Raw genomic sequence first — 18,484 nt, forward strand, 5'->3', positions numbered from 1 at the left:
ATATCCAGAGGATCCACAGAGTCCCTTTTCGATTAAATCCCAGCAGGGCCAAACCTAGGAAGATTCTTATCAATTTCCTTACCTATGCGGTTAAAGAGAAGATTTTGAATTTGGCTCTGAAGTCTAAATCTTTAAGTGGCCCTGATTTCTCCTTTGAGGTGTGCTCGGATCTATCTAAAGTTACCTTAGAGCGCCAGTGGGAATTAGGCCAAAGAATGGATACATTTAGGAAACTGGGAGCAACAGCGCAATTGAAATTTCCCGCTTTCTTGAAGATTATGTATAACAACAAAATGTATAACATTAGATCTCCATATGAGGCAGACGAATTACTAGAATCCATAAGCAATGTATCTCGAGGGAAAGAATGACCTGGGTCCGGTAGGGTAGGATCGGTCTGTACTGGCTTGAGGCCAGTTTTTGATGTGTGAGATGCTTGCGAATCCTTGCATTCCATCCCTCTTTTACCATCTTTAATCATTTAACTTGCCTTGACTGTTTATGCATAGTTCTGTGTACTTTCATGGTAGCATTGTGCTAAACGTAGGGTAGGAAAAGGGGGTAAGTGGAAGGTTAAAAAGTTTCAAAAGAAGGAAGAATGGAATAGATAAGAAATGAAAAATAAATAAATAAAATATACAAAGAGAGTATAAAATGGGAAAAAACGAAAAAAAAACAATCAGCACAGTATGGAAGAATATCTTTCCATAGGGAAAGATTTCAATTTTACATACTTATTTATACACTTATACATACCTACACATAATGAGCTGAGGTGGGTTGGGTCTCTATCTTATCAGCATAGACTCAGCACAGCTTTAACACAATATAGGGGGAAGGGGTCGGGAGAGTGGCTGTAGGACGTAAACCTGGTCATTCATCAGGCCAGAGTAATAAGGGATGGGTGTCCCAAAGGGTGGGGGGGGGACAGGGGGTAAAAATTCCTCATCAGCCGATACCCTGTCAGCATTGTTTATCTTTAAAGTTTAGCAGGGGTTCTAGTCATGGAGTCCATGAGTTTGCTTGGGCCCAGAAAGGGTTAGAATTAGGCCGTGGCTGTGGGATGGCACCTGTTGAAGTGAAGGAGAAGACACCATGACCTCGCTGCAGTGTTTGTCCTGGAATGTCAATGGCCTGCGTACGAAGGGCAGAAGAGCTAGAATACTTCAATATTTAAGAGACTCTCCGGCGCAGGTCATTGACATCCAGGAAACCCATCTTCTGAAATCAGAGACAAAAGAAATGTTAAAAAAACAGAAATGGGTGGATGTCTTTATTTGTACGGATCAAACGGCGAACATTAGAGGGGTGCTGTTCCTATTTAAAAAACAAGCCAAGGCTCAAATATTGGAATATAGAGAGGATCATAGTGGTAGATGGCTTATGTTGAGGATCACTTTAGGGGGTATGTTCCTATCTTTGGTGGGGTACTATGGTCAAAATCAGGACGATCCCTCCTGCTTAGACACCATCCGCCGCCATCTTATCGACTTCCCCGATCCGGTAATCTGGGTAGGTGACATTAATATTGTCTTAAATCCTAAACTGGATAAATCGCTGAGTTCCAGGGCTGCAGTCCGCTCTAAATCTCAGCAACTGCTTTTGACAATAATGGACCAGTTTGGTCTTTCTTATATATGGAGGGAACGGGCGGGGGATCAATTGGGGGTTTCGTTTAGAAATCTGAAATATAAACACAAGTCGAGAATCGACTATGCCTTGATCAGTTATACCCTTAAAGACTTAGTTAAAGATATTGAATACTTGCCGTCTCATCTTTCGGACCACTCTGCAATCTCCTTCAGCTTAATTTTTACACAGCAACAACAGAGTAGATCTTTGTCCTTCGAGTGAACTATTTTGTTGGAGGAAGATGAAATCAATTTTCTCCTTCTCGAGACTAAACAGTTCCTCTATGTGAACTTAGACTCAACTAATATTTCTGTTGTCTGGGACGCTCTGAAAGCTTTCTGGAGAGGCTGCATTACTAACAGAGCATCCTTTAGAAAACGGAAATTTAGGGAAGCTACTATGGGTCTAGAAGCAGCAATGAATAAAATAGAGCATAAACTGAATACTCAAATAGGAATCGATTTGAGGGAAGATCTCGATAAACTAGACTCGCTTAAAAAACAGCTGGAGTCTATTCTCCAAGAGAGAATTACTCGCAGATGGGAAGCAAGCAAAATTTCTCACTTCGAATTTGGCGAAGGTGCTGGCAAACTACTCGCCTGGAAAGTAAAATCAGACCAGGTGCGTAATCATATAAAAGAGATAATGGTAGAAGACGAGCTTTCACCTCGCTCCTCCAACCTCGATATTGGTAAGGCTTTCCGTGACTTCTTCCAAGTCATATATAACAAAGACATCATTGACGATCGTGAAAAGAGGAAAAGGTGGTTGGATAAGATTACCCTGCCTAACATCACGGACAAGCAAAAACTAGGTCTGGAACAGGAAGTTACAGAAGAGGAGGTCAGAAAGGTTATCGACCAGTCTAAAAGAGGGAAGGCGGCCGGCCCAGAGGGTCTTCCAGGGGAGCTATATCGCTCACTTAAAGAGATCATTATTCCAGTACTAGTGAAAGTTTACAATAACATACTCTTGAAGGGAGAAGACCCCCTGGTTTGTGGAGTGAGGCCACAGTCGTATTGATCTTAAAACCTGGCAAAGATCCAACTGATTGCGGGTCCTACCGCCCTATTTCACTCCTTAATAATGATTATACACTTTTTGCTGCCATCTTGTCAAACAGGTTGTGGGGGGTCGCTGATAGCATCATCCATTCAGACCAAAAGGGCTTTTCAAAGGGTGCCAATTGGCGGATCTTACCTACGATTTGGTCGGCGCAATTGATATTGCGTCCACTTTCACTCTCCCCTTGGCCGTCTTAACCATGGACGCAACCAAAGCCTTTGATAGGGTAAACTGGGCATACCTGTCTGAGGTAATGAAGAAATTTAATCTAGGAGGAGTATTCTGCCGTGCTATAGAACTGTTGTACAAGGCCCCAACAGCTAGACTACTAGTCAATGGGTCTTTGACAGATATATTTAAGATCACCAGGGGTACGAGACAGGGCTGCCCGCTCTCCCCTCCCCTTTTTAACCTGTACATCGAACCATTCGCACAGGTACTTAGAGAAGACCATAACATTGCTTCTTTTAAATTTGGAGGGTGGGAGAGGAGGGTGGCCCTGTATGCAGATGACATCCTCATTTTAACAGCTGACCTCGAATCAGCCTTCTCTACAGTCATCAAACGCGCGGAGGAGTTCGGCCAAATTTCGGGGTATGAAATAAACGCTAATAAGACCGAAATAATGGCTTGGAATATAAAAAACACACAACTCCATATCGGGGCTACCATGCGATATTTGGGGATCAGAATCATACAGGAGGTTGGAAAAATCCCCGAATATAATCTTGACCGAGTCTTTAAAGATTGTCAAAAGCAGTTGAAGTCATGGGCTCACCTCCCCTTATCCATCCTGGGGAGGATCAATCTAGTAAAAATTTCAATTTTGCCTAAGCTTACATTCCTCTTTAACTCCATCCCACTGGCGTTTGACAAGAATCAGATAGAGAAATGCCAACGAGAATTAAATTCTTTCATTTGGAAGTATAGAGCAACTAGGTTGGCATGGAAGAAGCTTAGGCGGAAGAGGGTAAAAGGTGGATTGGCGATGCCCGATTTGCAATATTATGCTTGGGCATTCCAGCTCTCGTACTCAAGAATGCTGTTGAAAATGCCCACTAGTACACCAGGAGGTGAGATGTTTCGGGCTATGTTAAGGGGAGCATGGTTACCAGAGGAAGGTTTTATGTTTAAGTTTGGGGTTTAAGTTTAAAAAAAAGTTACATTAAAAGTTCTCCAGTCGATGGCTAGAATCTGGTCAATAATAATAAGAAAAGTGGGGCTCAGTTACTTTTCAAAATTTGCACCACTCTCGGATTCCCCAGGTACACCCACATGCTTCCAGGATAGCTTGATTAGACCAGTGAGAGATTCTGGGATTTCAATGTGGGGAGATCTGATGAAAGGGGGTTCTCTACTTTCCTGGGAAGATCTACGGGGAGAGTGGGGACCGGTCTCTCCAGGTTTAAGCACATTCAGATGAAAAGCAGGGCCCAGGCCAGGCAGAATATTTTTTTGGGGAAGGCCAGTAAACTGGAAGAACAGCTAGTGGTGAGGCCGGTGGGTAGAAAGGAGGTCTCAGTGTGGTATTGGGCAATTGAGGAGGAAGTGGATGGCGTTTTTAAACTCGCCGATGAGTTATGGGGAGAGCACAGTGTGATCTGGTTTGGGTGGACTCATTCAGTACTTGCACAGAATAGTTAAACCTGCTTGGCTGAAGCGTAACCATCTCTTCACGGCCCATAGAGCATACCTTTCCCCGCTTAAGTTATCAAAATTTCAGTCGGGGAAAGTTTGTAACAAATGTGGTCTGCCTGAAGCATCTGATGTGCACATGTTTAAAGACTGTCCCTCCATTCGCCCTTTTTGGGATAATGTGAAGAAGACTTTGGAGTCTATTTTGAAGGTTCCCTTGAATATTAGTCTGCCTCTAATAATTTTCGGCCTAAATGACAACATCACGGGCCCTGCCAGATCTCTACTTTTCTACGCAATCCTCATGGCTAGGACACAACTATGTAAGCATTGGGTAGACTCAGTTGCACCAACCCACTCAGAATGGCTGACCTCGCTATACGAAGTATCCAAGGTGGACATGGCTAGATCCTGTAGCAAGAATAAGATCGCATTTTGGGATTTATTGTTACAGTAGAAATAGGATGCCCTGGGGTTTTTTTTTTTCCCCGGGTCCTATGATTATGCCTCTCTTGCTCCTCGGACTACTGTTATTAGTTCCCCAGGCCATCAATATGGTCCGTCAGGTCTGTAAAGACCGAGGTGGAGTAAAAAACCTATCCTCTCCCCTTGATATTCTTTCCGCCTATTAAACGTGCCCTGGTCTGAGTTAATAAGTCTATAAAGACCCCTGAATCTGTTCAGCAAGGATACGAATGGTGGTTGGTATCGTCTCAAGAGGGTTAAAGGCAAATGAGGACAAAAAAATAAAAAATAAAATAAGAAACATACACAGCAGCTAATACTAAGTTAGTCAAAGGTAATGCCACCGCTGACACAGCAGAAAAAGAGAGCACGTTACAGTCAGTGCAGATGGGATTCAGAGACAATTGTTGCAAGCTAATGTAAATGAAGCACCGTGGTCTGCAACACCAGATGAACATAGAGGGTGGATTGATGATGGATGTGAGCAAAATAATGAAGATAGTGCGGGCCTACCAGGGTGACTTGCCTGTGTCCCCACGCAGTATGTTCCTTTCCCTTACAAGACTGGAGCAGGGACCCTCTGATATTGCACAAGGGAGGGTGATTACACAGAGACATTTTGCTTCCCAGTGAATGGATTAAAATATTTGCTGGTGTGGCTGGATACGTTTTCAAAATGAATGAAGGTGTATCCAATAGGGAAGAATGATGGAGCAGCGGGTGCGCAGTGTTTCAGGAAAGCCATCTCTCCAAGGTTAGAGGTCCACCAGGGCTTAAATAGCGATAGAGGAGATTCCTTAGTCAGACCCCCAGGATATAGCGGCATGGATTCGCAAATTTAGCGGCACAAATCTGAAAATTTAGCGGCACAAATATGGAAATTTAGCGGCATTTTTACAGCACTTTATTTTACTCATAATCATTCATTTTCAGCCTTAAATCAATGGAAACTGTTTTAGCAGAGTATTCCACTTTGAATAGGCCACCTGGAATATGGAATAGAGGAAGCAGCCCACAGGTGAAGGCTGTTATTCCTTGGAATTGTAATTCTCCATTTGCTTTAGTACTAGTACTTCAATGAAAGGAAAGAGGGGCTCCAAAGATGGCTGCCCAGTGTTGTCGACCTTGTGGTAAATCAAAAGTGGGAAGCAGCGCCTCGGGCTGATTCTGGTGTAATGTCGGTCAATCTGTCTACTCAGTGTCAGAAAGAATATTTGGGACGACCTCGTCAGGTGGTGAAGTTGAAGTGCCCGGGCCGGCATGGGTCATGGGGTTGGAACTGGGCTCAGAACAGGAGCCATAGGCAAGACAGACTCAGATGGTCCAGCTGGCTTCATAGGTGAACTCAAGTGGAAGGCATCTCTGCTCCTTGGGGCCCGAAGGCACACCATAAGGAATAGGTAGGAATGCTAAGATCCAGATCATGCCTACGTGGAACTCCTTGATCTGAGGCAGCATGGCAGAAGGCCCCAGAAACTCGGGTTGTGCAGTATCCAGCTGCTTCGGAGTAGGCCTACTTTGGGTGCAAGATTGAGAAAGGTTGTGCCAGCTCCGTGCCAGGTCAGGCATATGTAAGTGATATGAGAGAGCAGAATTTCACTTAAATTTCCTGTGTTTCTTACGCTTACCTGAGGAATAGGGTGTTACGTATCAATGGGGAAACCCGAAAAACTTCCAGACCCAGATTAATAGTACAGTACAATACCTGAGGAATAGGAGAGCGACCAAGACCGATCTCTGGAGCAGCTCCACTAGCTCAGAACTGAGATCAAACTTTGGATATGGCGTGTGAATTGGAATGGTACCAGCGAGGAGTCTTCTTATGCTTGGTGACGTAAAGTTTCACCTTGGGTTGACTAATTGCCTTTGAGTTCATCGATATGCAGTGGCTGCAGGCCTTGGAGACGTGACTCAACCCCAGACACCACAGGCAGGCACGCAACACCCATTGGGCTCACTGGGCTTCAGCTCCACCCCCGTCGAGTGTGTCAGCCTGGGCTGACACAACTTTGCGACTGGCGTCTGTCTAATTGCAGGCGCACCCGAGTACTTCACAGGTCTTTAAAAGACCGTATACTTGTAAGTGGTGCTTTTGTTATGTATTCACCCCTTCTTACAGCCACTCTGGTTATGGCTGGGAGAATTAGCCCCTCCCAAAAACTTTTTCAGCCCCCCCAAAATTTGGCTCTAATTGCCCGCCTGACCACAGGCAATGGGTATCTGTCACAGATATTTGTTTGCAAAAGTCGATAATGAGTTTAAAACCTGTTATTTTAGAGGGTGAAATCCCTTGCACATTGAAGAAAATTTGCTGTTGCGGTCCGGTGTCTGGAGGCGTGGATAGTTTAGAAAGCAACTGACATCAGCATGTGGGAGTGGTCCATATAGGCCCTGCACGTCACTTCTGGGGCAGAAAGGCATCAGTGTAGAGCCACACAATGTCACACAGGGAATTTGACCATAAGACCAGGCATTAGCATATGAAAGGCTGGATTAACCCCAATTGGGAGGGAGTTGAACCAATGTTACCATGCACTTGTTGACTTTAGCCTCTCGTGTGCTGAATCTGGTATTTCTCACAAACACTGACTTATCTTCACAAAAAAAAATCAAGAAGTTATTATAAGAAGTTATGCCACAATATGTACTGAACACATTGGATCGTTCACTGCTGTTTTGTTTTTGTAAAGCAAGACAAACTTGGCATTTATTAATAAAACCGTGCAGCTTTCAAGCACTGTTAACGGCAATCAGATTTGTATAAGTCTCCTCTACTGACAGATAGGAAGGATTAAGGCAACCGTTAACGAGCCCTACCTTTCAACAGTCACTGCATAATTGTTAAGATGGAGTAAAAGCTTTATTCATGCACAGGGAGGGAAACTGTATGACCGAGATGTGCAATTACTTCATCTCGCGTTGAAACGCCGAAAGTTGGCATTTTTGTGCCAGCGGGCAGCTGATAAGGGCGATTAGCAGGGAGAACATTGGCTGTCTTCCTGAGATCCGTTAGTCATCCAGACCCCCCAGGATATAGCGGCTTTTGTAAAAATGCCACGCGATTTCTACAAAAGTGCCTATTTCGCGTACACTTTTGTAAAAATCGCTGCATTTTTACAAAAGTGCCGATTTCGCGGCAAACCGCGAAATCGCGAAAACCTGGAGGGTCTGCTTAGTGACTGCATTTATGCAAAATATGTTTTTTTTGGAAATAAAGTATAACATGCATACCCAATACCACCCTCCAACGCTGAGCCCAGGACGAGTAAATGAGCTCCCCAAAAAAATGTTTTGATTATTAGTAAAGGCAACTGACTGGCTCTGACTTTAGTACTGCCTGCAATGGAAAAAAGACTTCTAAAGTAATTATGGAGACATGGTCATGGTGAGAAAAATAAAAGCTGTTTCTTTTAGTTCTAGGTGGGCTGGACTGCAGACGCTGAACTAATGCCACAAATGGAATAACCCCTTCGATGCTATTGACGTCATGAGAATCGGTGCCCCGGTGCTCATGACGGAACCATTCTGTCATGAGGCCAGGGGCGAGATTTCTATTTCACCCCTGTGACCTTGGGAGCTGGGGAAGAGCTTCCCCAGCTCCTGAGGCCCCCTCCCTGGTTTCTGTGCCATGACAATCAGCGCGCACGTCGCGCTGTCGTCATTGCACAGAAACTGAAACTAAAATGAGCCTTTAGGGTCATTTCAGGTTCACTTTCTATGTGCTCAGGGGGATATCTCAGCCCCCCGCGCACGTAGAAAGACGGGAGAGGTATCATTGGAAAGGGGAGAATTTCCCAGTGGATCCCTGCTTGGAGATCGCCCAAGGAGAGCGATTCCCCAAGCAGGGATCCACCCACTAGACACCAGGGAGGGGGAGCGGCCCCTTGGGCAAGGGTCTTTGCTCCCCCATTAGGAAATGGGCACAATCCAGTCTTTATGCCCTCCCTGTGGGGCAGATGGGACAGTAGCCCCCCAATCTGCGCCCCTGGGGGGGCAGAAAGCCCACTAAATGCCAGGGATTGTTTATGGTTCATTTTATTTAGGGTGGGGGCTGCCCAAAATGGGCATGCCAATGCCCCCACACCCGCCACCATTACAGCCTTTCTGCCGCCCCGGGCAGAAAGCCTACTTGACGCCAGGGATTTTTTTTGCGCAATTGTTTTTAGGGTGGGGGCTGCCCAAAACGGGCATGCCAATGCCCCCACCCCGCCGCCATTACAGCCTTTCTGCCCCCCTGTGGGGCAGATGGGGCAGTAGCCTCCAATCTGCCCCACCGGGGGGGGCAAAAAGCCCACTAGACGCCAGGGATATTTTGGGCAAATCTGAATTAGGGTGGGGACTGCCCAAAATGGGCATTCCAATGCCCCATCCCCTCCCCCACATAAATTACAGCCTTTCTGCCCACTCTGGGGGGCAGATTGGGCATTAGCCCCCAATCTGCCCCGCCAGTGGGGCAAAAAACCCAGTAGATGACAGGGATTTTTTGGGTCAAATTTTTATTAGCCTGGGGGCATTGGCATGCCCGTTTTGGGCAGCCCCCACCCTAAGTAAAAGTTTCCCCAAAAAATTCCCCGGCGTCTAGTGGACTTTCAGCCCCCCCCTGGGGGGCAGATGGGGGCATTAGCCCCCAATCTGCCCTGCCGGGAGAGGGGGAAAAGCCCACTAGACACCAGGGATTTTTTTGCGTGGGCAAATTTGAATTAGGGTGGGGCTGCCCAAAACGGTCATGCCCATGCCCCCACCCCCTCCCCCACAAAAAATACAGCCTTCCTGCCCCCCGGGGGGGCAGATGGGGCAGTAGCCCTCAATTTGCCCCCCCGGGGGAGGCAAAAAGCAGACTAGACGCCAGGGATTTTTTTGGGCAATTTTTTTATTAGGATAGGGTTATTGGCATGCCTGTTTTTGGCATAACCCCCCTCAATAAAATTTACTGAAAAAATCCCTGGCTCTCAGTCCCCCCCCCCCGGCAGGCAGATGGGGGCATTGGCCCCCAATCTGCACCCCCAGGGGGGGCCAAAAGCCCACTAGTCGCCACATATTTTTTTGGGGCAAATTTGAATTAGGGTGGGGGCTACCCAAAACGAGCATGCCCATGCCCCCACCCCCTTCCCCTGCAAAAATTACAAAGGTACTTGACCCATACACGCGAGTGAGGTATCATTTTTATCGGGAGACCTGGGGGAATGCTAGGTGGGAAGAAATGTGTGTATCCAAGTAGATTCCAGAACTTTCCCACACAGAAATTTAAGAAAAAAGTATTTTTTTCAGCTAAATTTGAGGTTTGCAGGGGATTCTGGGTAGAAAAACATTAGGGGACCCATGCAAGCCATACCTCGCTGGACTTCCCCAGGTGTCTAGTTTTCAGAAATGTGTGGGTTTGTAGGTTTCCCTAGATGGCCGCCGAGCTCGGGGCCAAAAACTCATGGGACACCCCTGGCAAAACCAGATTGTTTCGTGATAGGTCATTTTAATTTCGCCTCAATAGGTTTTGGGCCCTTGCCTGTCGCGGGTACCTCTCCCACCCACGCGAGTGAGGTATCATTTTTATCGGGAGACCTGGGGAAATGCTGGATAGGAGGAAATGTGTGGATCCAAATAGATTCCAGAACTTTCCCACACAGAAATTTGAGAAAAAAGTGATTTTTTCAGCTAAATTTGAGGTTTGCAGGGGATTCTGGGTAGGGAAACTTTAGGGGACCCACGCAAGCCATACCTCTCTGGACTCTCCCGGGTGTCTAGTTTTCAGAAATGTGTGGGTTTGGTACATTTTCCTACATGGCCGCCGAACCCGGGGCCAAATACTCATGGGACCCCCTTGCAAAACCAGGTTGTTTTGTGATAGGTAATTTGGATGCCGCCTCAATAGGTTTTGGGCCATTGCCTGTCGCGGGTACTTGATCCACCCACACAAGTGAGGTATCATTTTTATTAGGAGACCTTGGGAAATGCTGAGTGGGAGGAAATTTGTGGATCCACGTAGATTCCAGAACGTTCCAACACAGACATTTCTGAAAAAAAGTGATTTTTCAGCTAAATTTGTGGTTTGTAGGGGATTGTGGGTAGGAAACCTTTAGGGGACCTACGCAAGCCATACCTCGCTGGACTCCCGCAGGTGTTTAGTTTCCAGAAATGTGTGGGTTTGGTAGGTTTCCCTAGATGGCCGCCGTAACCAGGGCCAAAAACTCATCTGACCCCACTTGCAAAACCAGGTTGGTTTGTGATAGGTAATTTTGATGTCGCCTCAATAGGTTTTGGGCCCTTGCCTGTCACGGGTCCTTGACCCACCCACGCAAGTGAGGTGCCATTTTTCTCTGAAGACTTTGAGGAATGCGGGGTGAGTGGAAATTTGTGGATCCACGCAGATTCCATAACGTTTCACCACAGTAATGTGAGGAAAATGTGTTTTTTTGACAATTTTTTAGGTTTGCAAGGGATTCTGGGTAACAGAACCTGGTGAGAGGCAGTCAAGTTACCCCATCCTGTATTCCTCAGGGGGTCTAGTTTTCAAAAATATATAGGGTTGCTTCTGTTTCCCTAGGTGCCGGCAGAGCTAGGGTTAAAAAACTACAGCTATGCACTTTGCCAAAAAAGGGTAAATTTTCAAAGTGAAAATGTGGTGTGTCCACATTGCGTTTTGCGCCGTTTCCTGTTGCGGGCACTAGGCCTACCCACACAAGTGAGGTGCCGTTTTTCTCGGAAACCTTTGGGGATGCGGGGTGGGTGGAAATTTGTGGATCCATGCAGATTCCAGAAATTTCCACCACAGAAATGTGAGGAAAATCTGTTTTTTTGACAGTTTTTAGGTTTGCAAGGGATTCTGGATAACAGAACCTGGTGAGAGGCAGTCAAGTCACCCCCTCCTGGATTGCCCTTGGTGTTTAGTTTTAAAAAATTTATAGGTTTGCTAGATTTCCCTATGTGCCGGAAGAGCTAGGGTTAAAAAACTTCAGCTAGGCACTTTGCAAAAATAGGGTAATTTTTCATTGTGAAATTGTGGTGTGTTCATGTTGCGTTTGAGCCATTTCCTGTCATGGGCACTATGCCTACCCACACAAGGAGGGACCATCTTTATTGGGAGACTTAGGGTAATTCAGATTTGTAAAGCAAATGTTGTTAGCTATTGGCTTTCAATGCATTTCTGCCTGCCAAATGAAATACAATGTGTAAAAAGGAAGTCATTTTGAAAAATGACCAATAATTCTCATGCTAGTATGAGTATTCCCAATTTCGGAAATGTGAAAATATCTACTGTTTCTAAACTCTATATGTTGTTCCTATTTCAGAAATACATAGGTGTCTTTCATACCAATTTTACCATGTTTAAATTTTCCCAGAATAATTGCCATAGACCAGGTACATAATAAAAAACCATTGCAAATCGCTGCTCAGTTTTCCCCTCTAGGTTCGTAGGGTTCTTGATGAACCTACAAGTCCTATATATCCCCATAACCAGTAAGGTCCAGTGGATGTAACGGTATTGGTTTTAAAAACCTGTCTTTATTAGAAGAAGTTACAGGTGAAAATGTTGAGACAGAAGGCTTTTTTTTCAACTAATTTTCAATTTTTCCTATATTTAACTGTTAGTTTCTATAAAGAAACCTTGAAGGATCTACACAAATAACCCCTTGCTGAATTTAGAATTATGCCTACTTTCTAAACATGTATAGCTTTCCAGGATCCATTATTGCTTTCATACCTATTTCTACTATTAACTGGTAGGAGGATGAAAGTACAAAAAATAGCAAAAATAGGCTGTCCCAGAAAAATGCCAAAACTGTGTACAAAGGTTTGATTTTCTGACAAAAGTTTGTAATTCCTTAAAAGCTAGAAAAATGGTGATTTCAGCCCCACAAACCCTTTTTTGATACCATTTGCAAAGAAAAAAGCAGACGCTTTCATTTGCAGCAGTTGTTTCCCAAAAAACCCAAAATGTAGCTGTATTTCGTCTAATTTCTGGGCCCCCTCCAGGGAAATCCACAAACCCTGGGTACCCTTAGAATTCATCTAAGGTTGGAAGAAAAGGACGCAAATTTGGCATGAATGCCTTATGTGGTCAAAAAGTTACAGAGGCCTAAGCGCGAATTCCCCTAAATAGCCCAAAAAAGTCTTAGCACAGGGGGGAAAAGGCCTAGCAGCGAAGGGGTTAAGGGGACAAGATGAAGTGCAGCACTCCAATGCCTGAGATGACGGGTACATAAATTGATGAACACCTGTCACCAGAGGACCAGCACAACACAACAGTCAAGGAGAAGACAGACCAGACCATTACTACGTCCCATGAGGACCGATCATAAAGTGTTGCAGGGACTCTGACACCAACTGACGCTATTTGAGTGAAGTACACAATTAATTCTCCAAGAAAGGTGATGGTCTGCACCTGCAAGAAAAATAGAGTGGTGGACAACGCAGGGCAGGTCCGTGAAACCACCCTGAAAAAGATGACTGCGGACCAGGAGGAGAAGCAGATGACAGCTCACCACGTGCCTTTAAATTTCTGACACTTACTGAAAGTGCCCGGGAACGGTGACACTGTAGCCATATCCATTGCATAGAGCAAACAATATTTGTTGGACACTTAATTATGAGTATGCTGCCGGTATCACAACAGACTGCTGATATAATAATGCACACCAAAAGTTGTATGAATTGAATACTAGCATATCATTGTGTTCATGTTCAAAAATAGTTACCCCCCCGCAATGCACTGCTGATGACGTCACATATTTACAATATTCATGACATGGTCGGTGACATCACAGATGACATCTCAAATGACCACATATTCCGAAAATGGTAGTCTGTATTTTACAGTGGGTGTATCAAAGGTTATATTAGAGTGTGAGGAGGTGGATCAGATTTTCACGTGGATGATGTCATCAGTGATGTCATTTGAGATGTCATCAGTGATGGCACTGACCATGTAATGAATGATGTAATATGTGACATCATCAACAGTGCATTGCGGGGGTGTGAGTTATAGTTAGGTGAACTAACTATAACGGGGGAATTTCTATGGTTTTGTACGAGAACAATGTCCAACTAACTATATTGTCCCTGAAACCTATGGTTTTTTCAGTGAATTTCTAAGGTTTTTAAACGCTATTTTCTAACTATAATGTGCCTGAAACCGATGTTTTTTTCTGTGAATTTCAAAGGTTTTTTTAAATGCTACTTTCGAATTATAACATTCCATAAAGCTATTGTTTTTTTCAGGCATTTTGAATATTTTTTGTGATATTTTGTAACTTTAATATCCTAAAAATAATTTTTTCATTTTTTTTTGTTTTTTATTGAAATAATATAATGTCTTCTGTTTCCTTAAATATTATTATATATATATTTTTGGGAGAAAAAAGTGGATGTGCGGATTCAAACCGCCATATTGGTAAAGTCGTGAAGAATGCGCGTTTCAGCCAGCCCACTCCGCTTACGCTTACAGGGAAGGAATTACTGCTGATCACAGGTCTAGTTGTCAGCATGCCACAGCCACTCCCTCATGGCTGGTTTACACCCACACCACACCCTTGCAGCATAGGCTTCACAGGACATGTGACCCTGCCAATAAAAAGGGCCGGGCGCATGTGCTCAATGCTATTTCCACTCTCTATCTGGGTGTATCCGTGTGCTTATTATGTTGGTTTCAGCCGAGGCGCTTTGACCAACACAGGCCTTCCGCAACGTGGCGATGACTTGAGGTGCACAGAGTTAGTGGCAGCCGAGGCATTTTGGCCAACACGGGCTTCCCGCCACGTGGCCATGACTTGAGCTGCACTGAGTTAGTGCCACCAGAGCTGAGCGGGTATGCAGCCTGCGATGATGTGTAGGCCTCAATACATCATCCTGGCAGTCAAGACCCGATTTGAATTGTGAGCTCGGCTGGACCGCGTGTATGCCAAAGGCAGCTGGCTGTACAGACATGACTCCTCGGCGCGGTGCAGCAGGATGCGCTGGGGGCCTGTAACTCGGAATCCAGCGACGGATGAGGAGGTTACTCCGGTATGTGGTGGGCCCTCTTGGAGACACACCAGTGGCAGCAGGTGAGCATTGAGGTCTGTGTTCGCAGGGTCGGGCAGTCATCACTGGGCAGCGGACTGGTCTGGGGACCAGGGCTAGGATGCTTGTGAAAGATGTAGGAATCATGCCAACTGCCTCAGAAGTTTGCGACAACATTAGTGTATATGCCCCGTGGTCCAGTTTTGCCTGCACATTGTTGGAATGCATGTGGTTTCTGTTGCGGTGATTGTATGCAGTGTCGTCAGGGGGCACAAGTAGTACATGTGTGCAGTCAGTTGCCCCCATCACGTGCAGGTAGCCTGCTATGGCGTGGTTCCCTTGCTTGGGCTCCAGTTGTTCCTGCGCAGTATGGGTGAAGTGAACATGCAGGTGTATCTTGCTGAAACGAACCGTGATGCCTACAGGTGTGATATATCCTGCATAATGAGACTGTAACAGAAGTTTGTGTGGTTGTAACAATCTTTTTCTTTCCTACGAAGGTTATGACCGCACAAACTTCTGTTACAGTCATTTTGTACAGGATTGATCATACCTGTAAGCATTCCGGTTTGTCCAAGTGCAATACATTGTACCATATTATGTTTGTGACCATACTAACGCTTGATCATTGTCTTCATTTATCCAACAGGTTTCTGAATACAGAGTTTTGGGATTTCCAGGACGATCTACAGTTATTTCAATCCACAAGTTGATGTTTCCCATTGGCAGCGTCACTCGTTGTTTGATGTTTTTGTGTTGTTAATTTATGTTTTTCTAATAAAGTTATGTTTTTTCACTACTGTTGGCCACTTGACTTCATGACCTGGTGCACCCCCATTTCAGTGACTACAATCTTGGATTTGGAGCACAGAGGTGTCAAGCAATGGCTGGGGTGGGGGTTGGTTGTGCAGGAATACCACAAATTGGGACGAGCGGGTGGTGCGGATACAGGGGCCCTACGTTGCTTTTGGAGACATGTATCCAAGACATATGAGGAAGTTTAATAGGGCTGGCTGTGAGACTCCTCCAACTCTCACAGTTGTTAGTTGGAAGGAACCAGAGGCCAACAGGTGCAGCACAGCCAGCTTTTGCTGATAACTCGACGATAAGTCCCAACTGTTGGGTTATAGGGTGATTCTAAAATGAGAAAAGTGTGCACAGTACAAACACCCTGACCCCCTAGGCCTGCTCACGGGATCCCATAAAAAGCCGCAGGGCCAAAAAATTATATAAATAAAAGATTTATAGCGGCTGGGTGCACGAATCCCGACCAAAAAAAATTAAAAAACGATGGGGCGTACTCTCAAGGACTTATTGTTGAGTTATTGTCACTTTAGCGCAGCAAAAGAATTATCATCCCATTCTCAACCTGGTGAAATCTGCCGATATCGCCAGTTTTCCAGCACTAGCTTCCGCAAAAAACATCGCCACCAATGATAGTGACAGCTAATGCTAATGATATGCAAAATAGGCGTTCCCGTGCAAAAAAAAAGATGAAAACACCACTTCCCGATATTTTCAACGACCAGCCAAATCTGCGATGCGATCCAAAAACAGGCGATAAGGCGCGTGAGCAGTAAAACTTTAACATCTGCCTTTTACTGGTGTAAAGAAGGACGACTATCTACAGTATGAAAAGGAGCCCAGCCCAGAGCCACATCTGAAGACCAACACTTCTCATAGAGCTACTGATCATGCAGCTCCGCTACCTAAGAAGGCCACAACACCCACCGGCACCACCCCCAGGACCTCCCCCTCCAAACCACCGCCCCTACTACCACCGAGGAAGCACTGAACAGCGGACCTTCCTAAAATGGCATGGCTCCTCACCCACACAATAGCTGAATGTTGGGAGATGTGGGAACCAAGTATGTGAGAAGGAGGCAGGACACCTATCAACAATAATGCACACAATGGCAAGGGTAGCAGTGGTGTGCTGGACAGACCTCACTATGCAGACCACATACCTCTCCATGTGTACATATACTGCTGGTGCTTGTACTTTTGTGGACAGTGGATGCAACCATGTTACCTCAGGCAATGAAGAAGATCTCGGTCATGTAGCTGTGTCGTCCCCTCCTGTAAGCGGAAACGGAAGCGGAGTGGGCTGGTCCAACGTACGCCACTCCAGATTAAGAGTGTGAATAAATAGACCGAGGCTCTGGGCGTGGTTCACTTCTGGGAAGGCCAAAGCATCTGCCAGAGCGGCGGCCCTCACCCTGCCACGAGGCCACCGCCGTGACTGCCGGCCTCCTCGACACAGGCTCCCTGCGAACTCAGCGGCACAACACCGCAGAGTTATGTCTCTACAGACTACTGCCTTCCATGTACACTGCAGGCAGCAGGGCTCACATTTTTGATCGAGTCACGATTGCAGATGACGCAGTCCAGTAGGCAACAGACATTGCTCCCAGTGCGGCCCGCCGGACCACCCATCATCGCTGGTTGCGCACACACTGAGTGCTTCAGGTGCCAGTAACTCAGTGCACCAAAAGTCATCGCCACGTAGCCTTATTAAGGCAGAATTCATTAGGCAAAATACATTGCTACCAGTGTGGGGCACCCGGACCACTCATCATCGCAGGCTGCGCATACGCTGAATGCTTCTGGTGCCACTAACTGTGTAGCTCAACTCAACGTCACGTGCCTGGGGGCCCTTGCTGACCGCTGCCTCCGGTCTACACTTCGGTCAGCAGGGCTGACAATTCAAGTAGAGTCACGATTGCAGATGATGCAGTCCAGTAGGCAACAGACATTGCTACCAGTGTGGACTGCCCGGACCACGCATCATCACTGGCTGCACACACGCAGAGTGCTACAGGTACCACTAACTCTGTGCAGCTCAAGTCAACACACCATGGCTGTGAGCCCTTGCTGACCCCTGCCTCCGGCCTATACTGCGGTCATCAGGGCTCACAATTAAAATTGAGTCTTGATTTATTAATTGCAAAGTCAAGTAGGCAACTAACTATAACGTCACAGAAACCTACACATTTCGACAACGTATTCCATACATATTTCATCTTTCAACACAGTCCTGTAGGCAACAGACATTGCTCCAGTGCGGCCCGCCGCACCAAGCATCATTGCTGGCTGCGCACACGCTGAATGCTTCTGATCTCACTAACTCAGTGCACCATAAGTCACTGCCACGTGGCCTTACTGAGGCAGAATTCATTAGGCAAAAGACATTGCTCCCAGTGCTGCCCGACTGAACCACGTATCATCGCTGGCTGCGCACACGCTGAGCGTAACTTTTTTTAGTAACTCAGTGCACCACAAGTCAACACCACATGATTGTGGGCCTTTGCTGACCGTTGCCTCTGGGCTACACTGCAGTCATCAAGTCTCACACATATCCAATTAAATCCTGCCCTGCAAGGACACATCATCATCACTGGCTGCGCACACGCTGAGCACTTCAGGTGCCACTAACTCTGTGCATCCCAACTCATGGACCCTTTATGATTGACTTTCGTGCTATAGACACCGGACGCAACATTGTCACCTCAGGCAGCAGGAATATCCCGAAGGGTCATTAACAATTTCTTCACATGAGCACGCTCAACTCTGGTGCCCCTACCTCAGTGCACCACAAGTCATGGACCCTTTACGATACAATATTTTGTGTGTGATTTAAGATCTAGTGCCCCTACCTTAGTGCACCATGAGTCGTGGAATCTTTATGATTGAA

The sequence above is a fragment of the Lissotriton helveticus genome, chromosome 3_1 (assembly GCF_964261635.1).
Source record: "Lissotriton helveticus chromosome 3_1, aLisHel1.1, whole genome shotgun sequence".
NCBI lineage: Eukaryota > Metazoa > Chordata > Amphibia > Caudata > Salamandridae > Lissotriton > Lissotriton helveticus.